This window comes from Notolepis coatsorum (genome assembly GCF_963971535.1).
Source record: "Notolepis coatsorum genome assembly, chromosome: 5".
In the NCBI taxonomy this organism is placed as follows: Eukaryota; Metazoa; Chordata; class Actinopteri; order Aulopiformes; family Paralepididae; genus Notolepis; species Notolepis coatsorum.
Window position 1 is genome coordinate 37,365,101 of NC_140169.1, and position 14,377 is coordinate 37,379,477.

The window sequence follows — 14,377 nt, forward strand, 5'->3', positions numbered from 1 at the left end:
ACTGTACACTTTATCAAGCCCTGCTGGACCGCGTTTGAACTAAACAAGTGAGTCGCGGTCGGATCTCTCTCTCTCCTCTCTCTCTCTCTCTCTCTCTCTCTCTCTAATTTCGCCTCGGGTGGGGCATAACCACTCAGACAATGAATGGTAACTTGTTTAAAATGACAAGATATACATATGTGTTTATTATTGAATGGATCTGAGAGAGAGAGAGAGAGAGAGAGAGAGAGAGAGAGAGAGAGAGAGAGAGAGAGAGAGAGAGAGAGAGAGAGAGAGAGAGATTTCTCAGAGCATTTATTAACGTTACATTTTCAACAAGATTGCTGGCTGCTAATTAAACACTTCATGGAAATGGGGTAACGTTATGTCGAGTTCATACGTGTACTAGTGTAGTATGAATGAACTCGACTTAACGTTGGAAACGGGGGGAACGTTATGTCGAGTCAGTGTTCGCTTGGTCAGCTGTCCGCTTGCCCCTTCACCCCCCCCCCCCTCCCCTTCACCCCCCCCCCCCCCCCCCCGCGCCCACCCAAAAGTATGTCACACCGGCCGCCACTGGTGTGTGCTCATGTGTGCTTGTGTGTTCAGTGTTCAAGGCTCTGATGGCCTGGGGGAAGAAGCTGAGCCGAAGTCTCTCTGTCCTAGACATATTTTCAAGACAGATGTAACCATGAGAAGATCTACCTCAGACATTGATCCTGTACTTACAGCATTTTTTTAAACAGGTGTTTAATAGTGTTTCAAGTTTCAGAACACACCGGTCAACATCACTAGCATTAATAGAACTCATTGAAAAAATCACAGATTCCATAGATAAAAAAAAACATGTAGCTGGAGTCAGGGCCGCCTGGGAGAAATGCGAGGCCCTGTGCGAGATTTAACGCGAGCCCCCCCCCCCCCCCCCCCCCCCAAAGGTAAAAAAAAATAAATAAAAATATATATATACAGTCAACATATTCTTAAATAATAGCGCTGCCCGAGGCGGGGCATGATACAGTCAACATATAGCAAAAGAGAGAGCGAGAGAGAGCTCCCGTTCTACAGTCAATATACAGTGTACAGAGAGAGAGAGAGAGAGAACATGTTTGTCATGTGTGTGTGTGTTAGAGAGAGACTAGAGCATGTATGACAGATTCAAAAGGACAAAGATCAAAAGAGAGAGAGAGAGAGAGAGAGACACATTGGAAAGAAATTGAAATGCTATTTGGCCCTAAACAGAGAGTACACAGTGGCAGAATACCTGAGCACTGTGACTGAAGATCCTTGAGCACAGCCTAGCCATCGAGAAAGGCCGCCATAGGCAGACTGTGTGTGTTAGAAAGAGAGAGAGAGAGAGAACATGTGTGTTTGTCATGCGTGTGTGTGTTAGAGAGAGACTAGAGCATGTATGACAGATTCAAAAGGACAAAGATCAACACTTAAATCCAACAAGAAGAGCAGGGTATACCAGAGAAACCAAAGCAAGGAGCCAATGGCCGACATCAGCTAAATAGGCTAGCCAGGTACTGTGAGACACCAGGCCACACACAGCTTTGGCCAATGGCCCAACTCTACCCAAGCTACACAAGCTACACAAGCTACACCATTCACACACAGCACATGTCGTATCTCCAAATGTTGTGAAGTAGCATATGTTTTGCCTGGAAAAAAACATCGTTATTAACAAAACATTCGGGAGGGGAAGGAAGGAAGAGTGGGGTAATGTCATGACATTTTCATTAATCTTAGTTACCTGCACGAGGGCGCAGAGGGCGCAGGGCGAAAGGCCGCAACACAGGTCTCCACGTTGACGAAAGGCCTCTCGCTGCCTTGTCATGGTATACATGCATACAGCCAGGTGCTCTCACCACCAGGCACACACCGTTAGCGTTAGCTACTAGTAGTATTAGCTAGTCGACCAGTTTGGCTCCAGAGAGAGAGAGAAAGAGAGATGTCAGATCCACGGCGGGTATATAATCATAGGTTGACTCACGGTCACTCACCATAACGCAGTATCAACGTGGAAGGAGACTTTCTTGGCCCCACGGTGTAATTTCTTCTTCTTCTTCTTCGAGTACTTTCCGGCAGACTGGACACCTTTCGGCGTATTGCTGCCTAACAGATTTATCTGCTCACAAGTTATCTTCTCCTTCTTTTGAAAAGACATCCACTCGCCTCGCCTCGCTCCTCTGGATAGGTTAGCTAACGCTAGTTAGCATTTAGCTAAGCTAGCTAATAGCCGACATCATGGCTCCAGCCATTTGTCCCGCTAGCGAGAGGCCTTTCGTCAACGTTCCTTGGTGACCGACCGACCGACTGATAATGATGATAATGACCGACCTCTTTCTTCGTCTTCGTCTTTGACTAAGCATAGTCAAAAGCTGCACGCTGAAAATGAAATGGTCAAACGCAGCTGACTCACGCTGGAAGCATCTCGACTCACGCGGCGCCGGCGGGCGTACTACTGTCTACACATGACGTAAGTAAAACCACTCCCTTCGTTGAAACCTGCCTGCTGCTGCAGAACCCCAGCTGAGCTCCAATAGTGAGTATGTCTGCAGGACCCAGGAACAAGTCAGACACATTCTACAAACGTGTCTAATGTGAAATATATAAGCATATAAGCAAAACTAGATTTTAGGTCTGTGATGAAAAAGGGCCTCGCGGGAAGGGGGGCCTCGCAAAAAAATAAAAAATAAAATAAAAAAAATAATAAAAAAAAATAATAAAAAAAAAAATACTTTTTTTTTTTTTTTTTTTTGCGAGGCCCCCCTCCCGCGAGGCCCTGTGCGACCGCACTGCTCGCACACCCCCTGAGGCGGCCCTGGCTGGAGTATTCATTGATCTAAAAAAAGCATTTGATACTATTAATCATGATATATTAATCAGGAAATTGGAAAGATATGGGATCAGGGGGGTAGTATTGGACTGGGTGAGAAGCTAAATAATCTAAATAAAAGACAACAATTTGTGACAATGAGAGATTCTAAATCTGAATGTTTGGACATTGCTTGTGGTGTCCCCCAGGGGTCAGTGTTGGGTCCAAAACTGTTCATCTTGTACATTAACGAGATATGTATCCAATATATTTAAATGTATTTTATTTGCGGATGACACTAATCTTTTTTTTCTGGTGAGAATATCCAGCAGCTTTTAGAGGTCATCACATCTGAAATTAAGAAATTTAAAAAATTGTTTGATAGAAAGAAATTATCATTGAACTTGAGCAAAACTAAAATTATGTTATTTGGAAACTGTAGATTAAATACTCAATTACAAGTTAAAATAAATGATGTGATTATTGAAAGAGTTTATGAAAATAAATTCCTAGGTGTAATAATAGACTATAAAATCTGTTGGAAACCTCACATAAAACATGTCCAATCTAAACTGTCAAGAAGCATTTCAGTCGTGAGTAAAGTAAAGCACATTCTGGATAGAAAATCACTCTACATTCTCTACTGTTTAAATTACTGTGCTGAAGTCTGGGGAAACAATTATAATTCTACACTACAACCACTTTTTATACTCTAAAAAAGGGCCATAAGGATAGTTCACATTGCAGGTTATCGTGATCACACAAACATATTATTTATAAAGTCAAAAACATTAAAGTTAAATGATCTTGTGGAATTTAAAACGGCACAATTAATGTATAAAGCAAAAGGTCATGTACTTCCAGGAAACATTCAAGAACTGTTCTTTGATAGGGAGGGGGGTTATACTGTAATCTGAGGGAAGAACTCAATTTAAAAGTTCTAAATGTACGCACTACCATGAGAAGACACTGCATCTCAATATGTTAGGGTGACCATATTTTGATTTCCAAAAAAGAGGATATGCTGGCCCCAGCCTCGAGATACTTAATGATACTTTGCACAATCGAAGCGGGCATGACCACCTTCATTTCACTATGTCTTGTGTACTGTACTGTATGTGATGAATGAACCTCTTGAATCTCTACTCAGTTTACTCAAATATGCCTTTATTGTTTTAACATATGCTTGGAAACATGCACCCAGAAAAGTGGCATTTTTTTTTTTACTTGAACTTGAGGACTGCATACTTTTTTTGCAAAGCTTATCTTTATACTTTATGCTTATAGCACATGCATAAGCCTGGTCTCGTTTGAAAGATAACATTCTGAAGTTTCGTACACAATAAAGAAAAATCACTTTTAGTGCTAATGAGTAACATAGGGCTGAACATGAGTTGAACTTGTGTACTCATGTTTTTGTGTAGTATAGTTGCAATATTCCAAAATAATATTTTTTTTTTGTATAAGCTGGAAAACACCGCAAATCCATAGCCTGAAGGGACATGGGCCTGAAGGGACATTAACGTGTGTTGTTGGGCCTTACAAATACATTTTATTTTGATTTGATTATCAATAAGGTAGGATATCTGGAACACACAAACACACTATTTTTTAAATCACATGCCATGAAACTATGGGACCTGGCTGAATTTAAGAGTGCACAAATCATGTTTAAAGCACGAAACAACTCCCGGGTAACATCCAAAAATTCTGTTATAGAGAGGGGGGTTACAATTTAGAGGAGAGTCTAACTTCAAGAAACAGGCTGTTCATTCAACAATGTATGTATATTTCAGTTTGTGGAGTGAATATGAGTTGCATACGATAATAGAGTGTGAAGGTATACTGAATACTGTCTATCTGTATGTCATGTATGTCATATGTTATGATGAATTGAAAATGGGGGACCCTGATGTAAACAAGATGAAAGTCTTTCTCTGGTCTGCATCCCCTTAACAATTGTATGTATTGAGCCGTACTGTATTGTACCCATTCTGCAATCTGTTAATAAAGTTTTCAATCAATCAATCAATCAATCAATCAAGGGGGTAGGAATACATACGTTTACACTTCATTCTATACTCCTGCTTGTTTGTTTTTTAATCTGTTTATTACTTGTTTTTTATTGTTTATTTTCAATTTATGTTCGAAATAAATAAACGCATTCATTCAAGATATTGTGTGAGCAAAAGTATAGTTAATTTACTCCCTCGAGTCTGGCCCCGCGCGGATCTCACAGCTGTGCCCGCACAGTGCAATACTCCAATTCAGCCATTGGCAATTCAGCCATTGAGTGGGTGGCGCTGCTGAGTGGCCCTCACAGCGCGGCCGTCAGCGCGCGGCCCTGAGAGCGCTGCTGGCTCTGCGGCTCTGCAGCTGCATGCTTCTCCCGGGGTGATAATCTGGCGCGCCATGTAAAAAGTCGCACGCCTGACATATCGGCATGTAACTCGAGAACCGAGGCACGGATTTTGGTGATTCAGATGGCATTCGAACGGCAACGAATAGCGCTTTAATTCTGTCATTTATATGTTCAGCAAAAAATGCAGTCCCGAGCCTTCAGATGCTCGCAAATGGCCGTGAAACTGAAACTGAAAACAATGAAACCCCGGACATTACCATGAATTTATAAACCCCCCCCGGACGCCCCGGACAGGGCGTGGAAAGAGGACATGTCCGGGCAAAAGAGGACGTTTGGTCACCCTACAATATGTGGAATGAAACTGTGGAACAGTCTAAATGTGGTGCTAAAGCAATGTCCAAACATGAGACAATTCAAACTGATGTATAAGGAAATGATGTTCACGAGGTACAGGGATGAAGAAGGGACTTGATATTCACGGGTGTTTACATTTTTATTTTATTACATTTTTATTTTATTTCTTTCATGTTTTATATATATATTTTAGATAGTAATGCACTGGCAAACTATAGACCGATATCCAACCTCCTATTCATTAGTAAAGTACTTGAAAATATATGTTCAGTTCAAATAAATTCCTTTCTTGAAGAAAACAACATCTTAGAAGAATTTCAATCGGGGTTCAGAAAATATCATAGCACTGAAACTGCCCTCACCAAAATAATCAGCGACCTCAGACTAAAATCTGACAAGAATAATGTCTCCATCCTTATCCTGCTAGATCTCAGTACAGCATTCGATACAATTGATCATGATATTCTAATAAATCATCTTGTCAGTTTCTCTGACAAACTGGTGCTAAACTGGTTCAAAACATACATCAGAGGGAAGTTCTGTTAAACTAGGAGGCCATATGTCTGAGATATATGACAACAACTATGGGGTTGCACAAGGGAGTTGCCTAGGTCCTTTACTCTTTTCCCTTTACATGTTACCACTGGGTGATATCATCAGAGAACATAATGTAGGTATTCACAGCTATCAGATGATACACAATTGTACATATCTGTTGAACCAAATGATACAGATATTAACTCCATTACTGACTGCTTATTGGCAATAAATAAATGGATGAGTAAAAACATCCTGAAACTAAATGAGAACAAAACTGAAATTTGAATTATCGGCCCCAAAACAAAAAATAAACATTAATTACGAACCTGGGAGGATTAACCTTTTGGATCAAATCTGAGGTTACAAGTCTTGGGGTTATCATAGATATTAACAAAGTGACCAAAATATCGTTCTTTCATTTCAGAAACATAGCAAAAGTACGACCATTTATAAATAAATTATAGCTATGGAGACAATAGTATGGCTCATTTGACAGGCATTGTTTATAGTCCAACACTGACAAACCAGTTCATTTCTACATACTTTATAGTTTGTGCACTATTCCACGCTACACATCGCCCCTTTTCAAAATAATCCAGTCTTTTTTTCTAGATTGCAAGATATGACGTGTTATATGCATATGCCCAAATCGTTCGGGTTGCTCGCCTGAAACATATATTATTTCAAAATCAAAGGTATATACTATATATAGATGTTTCTTCACAAAATCATCAAGGGGGGAGTCATTTTACGAAGCTGCATCGTTATCAAAAGCATATTTTAGGTTTGGTAAAAGACGACGCTGTGATCGATACAAAATCATGTTTTAGGTTTGGTAAAATATACCTAGAATAGACCTTACCTTAGTCAGAAGGTACTCCAAAATTAATAATCCCAGTAATCCCATCACGATCGCAATTATTCGTGTGCATTGGGCACAGCTAAAATATGGGAAACAATAGGTTTCAGGCGATCAGATCTCCGACAGATTACTGTGTGCTGATTCACTTGGAGGGGGAGGGGTTCCTGCAGCCAGATGCACGGAGAGAGAGATACCCAGAGACTAGAGCCCCAGTAAAAAAAATGTAGGCGATACTGCCACCTGCCGGGATTTGATCGTTATTGAAATTTGTATGTAGGCAGCGGTGCCAGGGAGACACAGACAGGTCCTTGCGAGTGTTTAGAATGGGGATCAAAGGAAAAAGATCAAAGGAACTAAACACGAGAAATCTCGGGTATGGCGCTCAACGGTTGGATTCGTAACCTGAGAAATGTCGGGTTTGGAGCAGCAAAATTGTATTTTTCCTGCACCATTTTTATTCTGCCTACTTTTATGCACTTCCGATTAAATTCATGTGTCAGTTATATGCAAATGTTTTATCTTACTACCTCCTATGCACATTTAGAACTGAACACCATTTCCACTGTGTTAAGAGCGATGCACTGCTCTGTTGTTCTATGAAGCAAATTAGAACTGAACTTTGTAAAGAAACTCAAAGTGTTAAGAGTGATGCACTGTTCTGTTGTTCTATAAAGTGTTACGAGTGATGCACTGCTCTGTTGTTCTATAAAGTGTTGATTGATTGATTGATTGATTTTTATTGTGGAGTAAAAGACAGCATCCAAGGGATAAAAACATGAGAAAGTGCAAGCACTTATTTCCATCATGGTCCCTGATTTTGGACATGGACAGACATCATAAAACATAGAGCATCATAATAAAACATACTAAAACAGAGCATCATAATAAAAACATAGAGCATCATAATAAAACATAGAGCATCATAATAAAACATAGAGCATCATAATAAAACAAAGATCATCATAATAAAAAACAGAATAAAACATAGCAACCCCATACAAAAAAAGCACTTCCTACCCTCTCCTTCCTATGGCTATTCTATACTTCACTGGCTAGCCATTTCTTTGTGGCACGTCTAAAACTTCCCCCCTCTTCGATGTTTTTCAGGGCCACTGGAAGCTTGTTCCACTCCAGTGCTGCAGAATATAAAAATGTATTTGTGCCCATTAGGGAGTTAAATCTTGGCAGAATGAAATCCGTACTGCTCCTTCTAGTGGAGTATGAATGATTGTCACGGAATCGATTAAAATAATTAGATAGATATTTCGGACCTGTATTTTGAACTATCTTGTGTGTGAGACCTAATTTGATGTGAATTACCCTTTTATTGACCGGAAGCCAGTTTAGTTGCCTAAAGAAAGTTGGCCCTAGGTGAGTGCGTGGAGGTAGTTTAAGGACTACTCTAATTAATTTGTTTTGAGCTGTCTGAAGTTTATTTTTAAGAGTGATGCACTGCTCTGTTGTTCTATAAAGTGTTAAGAGCGATGCACTGCTCTGTTGTTCTATAAAGTGTTAAGAGCGATGGACTGCTCTGTAATTTAGAACTGAACTTTGTAAAGAAACTTAAACATCGGGGCAATGCGCGCAACGACCAGGAAGGGAATTGGCATAATGACTAAATCTTTCACCGTTTACATATCTAGCTTTGGCATGGATTGATTGTTTAGATCGCTAGCATGGCTAACAAATGCAAATATATTGTAGCCCCGTTGTTCTGAGCATGATTACGTTCCTTTTGCCCCCTTGATGTGCTCGCACACTGAGTCTGACGTGGATGTGAAACACATCTATATAAACATGTCATTGATATGTTATGGTATTGACATAATCTCTATATAAACATTTCTTTGATATGTTATGGTATTCACATAATCTCTATATAAACATGTCATTGGTATGTGATGGTATTCACAGTATATATAAACATGCCATTGATATGTTGTGGTATTCACAGTAGAAATAAACATGCCATTGATATGTGGTGGTATTCACAGTATATATAAACATGTCATTGATATGTGGTGGTATTCACAGTATATATAAACATGTCGTGGATATGTGATGGTATTCACACAATCTCTATATAAACATGTCATTGATATGTTATGGTATTCATAGCGTCTATATAAACATGCCATTGATATGTGGTGGTATTCACAGTATTATATAAACATGTAATTGATATGTGATGGTATTCACAGTATATATAACCATGTCATTGATATGTGATGGTATTCACAGTATATATAAACATGTCATTGATCATTGATATGTGATGGTAGTCACAGCACAATAGATTAGCTGTGGGCTTGTTCTGCTGGTGACTCATCTTTACAGCAGAAATAGTCCACCCTGCTTTCAGCTCTCTCTCTCTATCCCTCTCTCTCTCTCTCTCTCTCTCTCTCTCTCTCTCTCTCTCTCTCTCTCTCTCTCTAGCTTTCTTCCTTTTCCCCACATACACACTTTGAAACTATCTATCTATCTATCTATCTATCTATCTATCTATCTATCTATCTATCTATCTATCTATCTATCTATCTATCTATCTTATCTATCTATCAGGTATGATAGATTTGTATCCATTTGTTTGACTTTCCTATCTGTGAAGGACGGATCAATGTAGCTGCACCTTATTTAGCGCATCACGCAAACATACTTTTGCTGGTCTGGACTGGTTTTATGAGCTCCTCTCCAGTCTAGCTTTTGCTGCTGCAGAGTTTAATCAGAATCCTCCGCTATCGTTGTGTAACATGTCGTGTCGCCCCTAGAGCCTTCTTTCTCTCCTTTACGCGAAGTTAAAACTATGTGAAAGTGAAACCTAAAATCTTTATTGATTATTCAATGATAATTACTATTGAAGTTTCGGAGCCCAAACATTGATAATCTGGACGTCCCTGATTTATATTACAATTAGTGTATAGTGCAACATGTATAATGCCATTTACAGAGGGTGGTCAATATTAGGAAGTTACCTTTTCCTATCTTTCTTTGGCAGACACCATCTTTCTCTGTGTTTCGAGGTAAAATTTTATATTTTTCTTTATATGTATATAAATCAAAGCAGGTGTGAACTAAACTCATTACAGAGTTGATGATGAGATTGTTATTATGATTATGATATGATGGAAAATGGTGCATTTATATAGCGATTTTATCCAAAGCACTTCACAATATTGCTCACACTCACACATTCACACATCGACGGTGGAGGCAACCATGCAAGGTGCCGACCTGCTCATCGGGAGCAATTGGGGGTTAAGTGTCTTTGCTCAAGGACACATCGACACGCTGCCCGGGAGGAGTGGGAATCAAACTGGGAACCTTCTGATTACCAGACGACTGCTCTACCTCCTGAGCCACTGTCACCCTGTTAATGTGGTTTATGAAGTGACTAACATTTATGTGTGTGTGTGTTTCAGATCGTCTATTTGGCAGATGTGTGACCTCCAGACAGGACCAGGTCCAGTATCAGGTGTCCGTCCCGGTCCTGAAGAGGATGCAGGAGGTTCTGAAGCAGCTGATGCTTCAGGGTGAGGGAACATGTCCATCAGCTCCATCAACCTAGTTCTTCAGAATCACAGTATTCACCTCGTTCACTTCACCGCCATGATCTCAAGTTCAAGTTTCAAGTTTGTTTATTATTTCTCACACATGAAATACATGTACTTTACAGTGAAATGCTTGGTTCTGTTTTGAGCCCCTGAGAGTGTGCTTCATACAGTAAAAAAGTAATTAAAAAAGTAAGATCTTTATAGGTCGCTGTGAACACATTGAAGTGACCCAGTATAGTTCAAAACTTCCGATCATGAGTCCGGAGCTCTACACTCATGTAGCCACGCTGCCGAATCAGATCCGATCAGATTTTGAAATCCCATTTTTTTGTGATCCAGGATCAGACAACTCGGCCAGATTTTGTCCCGGTATTTCAAAGCAATTCAGGATAGGATCACCCTGATCCAGATTCAGACTTTTCAAGATTATTAGATCCTGAATAATACTGTAAGTGTTTTAATCCTACCGATCTCCATCTAGTGGATATGAAAAATAATACAAGGAAGACAAGAGACCACATTGCAGAGACATCTATAATCTATAATTATAGTTTTAAATACATAAAGGATATAAAATCATAATGTAATAAAAAAAATACTCCCACTGACTACGGTAACAACAAAAAAAACATTAATTCAAAGGCAGCTGGATCATCCAGGCGTGCTTTGAGGAGCTGAATTCTAAGTGAGGTTTCAGTTTGCTGAAGGTGATGACAGACGATGGACTTCTTTTTATTGAAGGTGTTTTTTCTTTAATCTAAATTACATTTGTGATTGACAATCTTTGTTGTGATATTTTTTATTAGCATTAGCTAATTAGCATTTATGTCATTTGGTTGAAAACTAAACATTTTGCTCTGGTAATCCATAGGGGTGTGGACATGTCTCGATTCTAAGATGCATCGCGATGCAGACGTGGACAATTCTGCACCGATGCAGTGACAGAACATAATCGATTATAGAACATTTTTATTATTTTACAATGTGTGTGTGTGTGTGTGTGTGTGTGTGCGTGCGTGTGTGTAGATCTGTCATGGCAGGATGACATCACTCAGTACATTGTGTCCAAGGAGCTGAAGAGAGTCCCTCACACGACCCTCCCTGCCAAGCCTTCCTCATCTTCTTCATCATCATCATCTTCTTCTCAGTAAGACTTTTCACAAGTTATTGATGTGAAATATGAAATAGGCTGAGATATCAAGGAAACTTAGAAAATGACAGACTTAAAAATAAGTACTATTATGATCTATCTATCTATCTATCTATCTATCTATCTATCTATCTATCTATCTATCTATCTACATCTTATATCTTTCTGTGTGTCTCCAGGTCTAGAAAACAGAACCAGAACCACAATGCTAAGCCCGGTTCTGATAAATATCTTGACTACATGATCGTTGACCCTCCTCAGTATCCACTCCGCATGCAGACCTCCTCCATAGACCCTTATACACACCACCAGGTACACACACACACACACACACACACACACACACACGCACACACACACGCACGCACACACACACACACACCTCCATAGACCCTTATACATACCACCAGGTACACACACACACACACACACACACACACACACACATACACACACACACATCCTCCATAGACCATTATACATACCAGCAGGTACACACACACACACACACACACACACACAACTCCTATATAGACCAGGTACACACACACGCGCGCGCACAGACACCTCCTCCATAAAGCCATAAATACCACCAGGTACACGCACACACACACCTACACACCTACACACACACGCACACACACACACACACACACACACACACACACACACACACACAGACACACTTCTTTCTGCGCCAACCAACTGCCAGCCAACCCCTCCCTCTCCACCTATTACAGCACAGGTATCAGGATGAGGAAGAGAGATCTCTTCACCCCAGCTATGCCCGCCCCTCTTCGCGCTCCCAGGCCAATCAGAGGGAGAGACAGCGTGACAAACACATGAGAGAAGCCCTGTCTATGTACCTGGAGTCTAAGCAGCCCTCGTACCGCCCCCGGGGGGGCTCTCCCATGGCAACTGGAGGTACATTTAATTTCACATGAAAACAAAAGATAATGTATGTAGAGGTGGAAAGTAATTCATTACAAGTACTCTAGTTACTGTACCTAGGTAGAAGCTGTAATGTTGTCAAACAGAGCCCCACTATGGGGCGACAGTTGCTCAGGAGGTAGAATGGTGGTAGGTTTGATTCCGGCTCCTCCTGGGCCCTGTTCCCCGTACCTGGTTCAACTAAGTCGATCAAGATGTCATTATCCAGATTCAGTTAACCCGATGTTTGAAGCCGGGATTTTCCTGTTCCTCGAAGGTGGATTCAGTCTCGTTAACTCAACCCAGACTTGAGACCCAGGATAAGTGCGCGCGGCCGCTCCAGTTGAAAAGCCAGCACGTATCGATAGCAGAGATCCTGATTCTCTAGCGGCATTGATTGATTAATTGATTTAAAACTTTATTAACATATTGCAGTACGGCTCAATCGCCTCGCCGACAAGTTAAATGCGTTATCTATAGGCTAATTTTAAGTAATAATAATAATAATAATAATGGATTCGATTTGTACCGCGCTCCACATTCGCGAGAATCTCAGAGCGCTTACAGGAGACAAATACAAAAGTTAAATGAATAAAACAATTTAAAATTAATAAAAACAATTAAAAAGACTAACAACCAGTAAATTGGAAGAACCTAAGAGTAAAATAAAATAAAAATAATAGTAAAATGAATAGAAGTAAAAAAAAAAAAAAAAGTAAAAGAAAATTCAGGCAAAAGCCTTGTTAAAAAGAAATGTTTTTAGGCCCCTTTTAAAAACCTCGACGGATTGTGGTGCTCTCAGGTGGATGGGGAGAGCATTCCACAGTCTGGGTGCGGCGGAGCAGAAGGCGCGATCACCCATGGAGTGCAGCTTAGTCCTGGGGGCTTTGAGGAGGTAGGCTGTGCCGGAGCGGAGGGAACGTGAGGAGGACTGGGGGGTGAGGAGTTCCTTGAGATAGGCAGGGGCACCACCATGTACGCACTGGTGAGTGAGGAGGGACACCTTGAACTCAATTCTGTGTTCCACGGGGAGCCAGTGAAGGGATCTGAGGGTGGGGGTGATGTGATCATATTTGCGCACCCTCATCAGGATCCTAGCAGCGACATTCTGAATGGTTTGCAGTTTTTTAATGCTTTTGCTAGGAATCCCGATGGAGTGCATTGCAATAGTCCAGCCTGGAGGAAACAAAAGCGTGGACGAGTTTCTCCGAGTCTGCCAGGGTGAGTGAGGGGCGGAGTTTCCTCATTACCTCAATCAATCAGATTATATTTCTTTAAACTTGCCTGCTGGATTGAATAATCAAATGAGATCTTGCTAGCGAAAATAATTAGTTAAACTGTTATACAGAATAACGATACGGCTCTCTTACCCATTGATTGATGTAAGGTCGATCTTTTACTTATCTCCACTGTGGTGTAACGGGTTCTTCTTTTGACTTTCACGCAGACGACCGGGGTTCGAAACCTAGTCTTTCCCTTCTTTTTGCGATGTAGGAATAATTCAATTTGGTGCACGTTGAGAGCTATATAAAGAATGACATCCTCAATGCATGTAGATTTATAATATTTTAACTTAAAACTAGGCTACTTTGGCGTATAATCATTAATATTATATTCCAAAAAATTATATTGGAAACATGGGGTTTCGAACACCGGTCGCCGGGTTGCCAGGATTGAGCACTACCGCTGCGCCACTGTGCCAGATGGGATAAATTCATTGTTTATACATTAATGAACGAGAGACCAGTGTTTAGAATATTCTTTATTTTGAATGAAGTTTTATCTCTTTATGCTCATTCATTAATGTGACGTCAACGGCTCATTCAATTTC

General features: G+C 40.5%; 1 pseudogene across 1 annotated transcript in view; it reads left to right on the plus strand.

Annotated features, from left to right (window-relative positions):
* LOC311228151 (receptor-type tyrosine-protein phosphatase-like N) overlaps positions 1 to 14,377 on the plus strand; it is a 159,506-nt pseudogene that overhangs the window by 80,674 nt on the left and 64,455 nt on the right. Inside the window, exons 3-6 of the transcript in view lie at positions 10,335 to 10,445; positions 11,493 to 11,613; positions 11,796 to 11,928; positions 12,357 to 12,540. The product of the transcript in view is annotated as a receptor-type tyrosine-protein phosphatase-like N (transcript). The remainder of the gene's footprint in view (positions 1 to 10,334; positions 10,446 to 11,492; positions 11,614 to 11,795; positions 11,929 to 12,356; positions 12,541 to 14,377) is intronic.